Genomic DNA, 4492 nt, shown 5'->3' on the forward strand with positions numbered 1-4492 from the left:
GTTAATTTCTGTTTATGAGTAGTTTATGGATATAGGTTCCCTTCGAGAGGGTTTTTTTTTTGTCTCATTCAGACTGAATGGCAACACAGATTTCAGTGGCACTTCAATTTCACAAACAATAGATAATTTACAATATTTAATGTAATTTCTTCATAGAATTACAGATTATGATTTAATATAATCCTGAAAAACCCTATACAGACTTTATAACAAAGAGTTTAAGTTTTAATTCACGATGTCCACCATCATTTTTTGTTTTTTTCTTATTTTTCGTATTCTTTTAAAATTTTCTATCGTGTCACATGAGATAGAACACCAGCCTGAAACCAGCAGGGGGAGCCCAACATTACTAGTTACCCCCAGTGGCCTTCCTCATCAATGTGGCTTAATCATAGAAGCAGAGAGAGAGAGAGACATCAGAGACCGTAGTGAACCTATTCAATTGTTTCCCTGTTTGTCTGCCAACAGCATATCTCTAAAACATCTGAGCACATATCCATTATATTTACTGAAAAGCTAAACTCTGTGCCAAGACCACTTTGGATTTTGGCTGTGAATTGGTTCTGGGATTTTTGCCATTTGCCAATTGGCAATGAAACTAATGACAAGACAGACTCGATTCCAAATCCTAAGGGTACGGTGTATTTGTTGGGTCAGTAAATCAACTTATAATTAAAGCAGTGCCTTCTGGGTACTCGGCAAGCTGAACAATGGAAGCACTGATTAATTAGTGTTTTATGTTAGTTACATTTTAGAGTTTTAGTGACTTTTTATGTTATACTTTAGATTCATTTCATGCATTTCCTCTTATTCTCCTGGATAAAATAAGGCTCAGCTATTAGACTAGAGCAGGGGTGTCAAACGCATTTTCTTTCAGGGGCCATATTCAGCCCAATTTGATCTCCAGTGGGCCGGACCAGTAAAATAACAGCATAATAACCTATAAATAAAGACAACTCCAAATTTTGTAGTGCAAAAAATAACATTAGATGATGAAACTATTTCTATCCAAAACAAAAAAGATGTAAAAAAAAAAAATTTCTGAAGAAAAACAAGTACTATTTGACCAATGTTCTGCCTCAACTTATGATTTCTACATGTGCATTACAGATCAGATCTACCAAGGCACAAATATTGTTAAAATTGCACTTATTTTTCTTTAGACATCCCAGGTTGTTCATATTTGTTCAGGTTATTCACATTTTATTGTTAACGGATATCAGAATTTAATGTTCTTTGCAATAAATAAAAGAGAAAAAAATGGTGTTGCTGTTATTTACAGGCATAACATCAAATTTTTTTCACATTAAACCAGGAACAAAATTTGGAGTCATTATTTCTAGGTTATTATGCTGTTATTTTTGAGTTCGATGCTCTTGACTGTTAATATCTTCAGGGTAATTTTTGCATTTTGCACTTTGTAAATTCATCTCACGGGGCAGATTGGAACCTTTGGCGGGCCAGTTTTGGTCCCCGGGCCGCATGTTTGACACCTGTGGACTAGAGCAAATCCCACCCCCTCATCATTAACAGATCAGGTCTTACCCTGGTAGCTGAAGTCTACACACTGATCAGTGTTTTTACTCTCTTTGATCCTGATGAAACTACAGCATGCAAGGGGAAAAAAGCATTAAAATGAAGACTGATAATCATTCCTTTTTGAATCCACACACCCACATCTACACCGTTTGAGCTGTAACTGAGTGACATCTACATTATGCAAGTTGTTAATCACATTAGAGGCTAGAGCATCTCTGGTGATTTCCAGTCCAACTCAGCTCGTAGCTGCTTGTGTCTCCAGAGAAAAGCTGCTCATGTTGAGAAATATTGATTATATATTTCTTGATATCATTATTCCTCCTCATTAAAGTTTCATGCGTACCAGGTCAACCATGACTTAATCATATCCCAACACAATGCGGTGTACTCTGGCTGTTTAATCCCATTCTTGTGTATGTGTGACTCATCAAATGATCGCTATAATATGTAGGTCAGTGTATGTGCTGTCAGGGCCTGTGGCTAAAACGTTAAACTCTGGACCCTAGATTGAAAGTGGCAGGATGTGAATGCACAGGGAGTTTTCTATCACACTATGGTCGACTAAAGCTTCTGTTCCATATGTGTGTTTCTGTTCCAGCTCCCAGTTTTGCGTGGGAAGCACAGATTTATATTTAGCAAAGGCAAAGCTATAGGATTGTGAAGTGATGGACCAGTGTTCAGAGTGAATGAATCATCAGGTTTAATTCAGGATTCATGAAATTAGTTTTGCATGTCGTTAATCTCATAGTATAATTGCTTAAGTCAAATTTTTGGCCATAAAATGAAGCAGCAGTGTTAGGAGAGTAAAGTTACACATATACATAAATATGGACAAAAATATGACTTCACCAATTGTGCTATGAGGCTAACAATGTGGGTTTGTTTTTTATCTATTCATTTTTTCTGTATTTAGTCCTAGCCTGTTGTTCTTTTTTTTTTTTTTTTTTTTTTTTATTTATAAAGAGCACTTACAAATGACAGTGCCACAATCTGTTACATTCTTCCTCATATATATATATATACAGGGTGGGGAAGCAAAATTTACAATGAACATTTAGTTGTTTTTTCTCAGCAGGCACTACGTCAATTGTTTTGAAACCAAATATATATTGATGTCATAATCATACCTAACACTATTATCCATACCTTTTCAGAAACTTTTGCCCATATGAGTAATCAGGAAAGTAAACGTCAAAGAGTGTGTGATTTGCTGAATGCACTCGTCACACCAAAGGAGATTTCAAAAATAGTTGGAGTGTCCATAAAGACTGTTTATAATGGAAAGAAGAGAATGACTATGAGCAAAACTATTACGAGAAAGTCTGGAAGATACTATTAACGAAGAATGGGAGAAGTTGTCACCCGGATATTTACCTCCGCCAAGGAGGTTATGTTTTTGCCAGGGTTTGTTTGTTTGTTTGTCTGTCTGTTTGTTTGTCTGTCTGTCTGTTTGTCTGTCCGTTAGTGTGCAACATAACTCCAAAAGTTATGGACAGATTTTGATGAAATTTTCAGGGTTTGTTGGAAACGGGATAAGGAAGAAATGATTAAATTTTGGTGGTGATCGGGGGTGGGGGGGGCCCACGGGGGGGCCCATTTCCAACAAACCCTGAAAATTTCATCAAAATCTGTCCATAACTTTTTGAGTTATGTTGCACACTAATGGACAGACAAACAGACAGACAGACAGACAAACAAACAAACAAACAAACAAACAAACCCTGGCAAAAACATAACCTCCTTGGCGTGGGGGGGCCCACAGGGGGGGCCACTGATCAGCCTTGGCGGAGGTCTGCGCTCTCCGAGTGCTTCTAGTTGAGGAACACTTGCGCAAGTTTCAGGAAGCGTGTGAAGGCAGTTATTGAGAAAGAAGGAGGACACATAGAATAAAAACATTTTCTATTATGTACATTTTCTTGTGGCAAATAAATTCTCATGACTCTCAATAAACTAATTGGTCATACACTGTCTTTCAATCCCTGCCTCAAAATATTGTAAATTTTGCTTCCCCACCCTGTTTATTTATTTATACCATAACATTTACATATGAACAGTCACAAATCATCGGAGTATTTCTCCTTGTAGCTCTTTCAGATGTTTTTAGACCTTTAGGTAAACATTGGTGAGCACTATTTTCAACAAGAACATTGGAAGCTTTCACATTGGAAGGTTTTTCAAAGACAAAATTCCTGTGTAGCAGTATAATGAAATAAAAAGGTTCAGGTTAAAGGTCATAGGCAAAAGAGAGAAAATAAAAAATAGAAAAATAAAAATAAAAAAATAAAAAATGTCTGGATCAATAAGACACTGTTTCCTGACCCTTTTCCAATAATTTAAGAGAAGTCTGGTCTTATAGGTTTGACATACTCAGTCCATTTACTCCAGATTTTGTAAAATTTCTCTTTCTGGACTCTAAGGGAATATGACAGCCGGTCCATCATGTAAATTTCATGAATAATATCGATCTATTCATCTATAGCGGGTAGATGGGGTTTGAGCCAATTTCTCGTAATAACTTTTTTGCTTCCCGCCAGGAGAATTTGGACCAGCTTTTTATCGTTATTTCTCCATCCGTCAAACTGAATATCTCCCATATAAACTGTATCAAAAATAAAAGGGATATTAACTCCTATTATTACCGCCGCCAAGGAGGTTATGTTTTTGCCAGGGTTTGTTTGTCTGTCCGTTAGTGTGCAACATAACTCAAAAAGTTATGGACAGATTTTGATGAAATTTTCAGGGTTTGTTGGAAATGGGATAAGGAAGAAATGATAAAATTTTGGTGGTGATCGGGGGTGGGGGGGGGTGGGGGTGGGGGGGGGGCAGACCAGAAAATTACATCAAAATCTGTCCATAACTTTTTGAGTTATGTTGCACACTAACGGACAGACAAACAAACAGACAGACAAACAAACCCTGGCAAAAACATAACCTCTTTGGCATGGGGGGGCCC

The sequence above is a fragment of the Sphaeramia orbicularis genome, chromosome 24, assembly GCF_902148855.1.
Source record: "Sphaeramia orbicularis chromosome 24, fSphaOr1.1, whole genome shotgun sequence".
NCBI classification, from domain to species: domain Eukaryota; kingdom Metazoa; phylum Chordata; class Actinopteri; order Kurtiformes; family Apogonidae; genus Sphaeramia; species Sphaeramia orbicularis.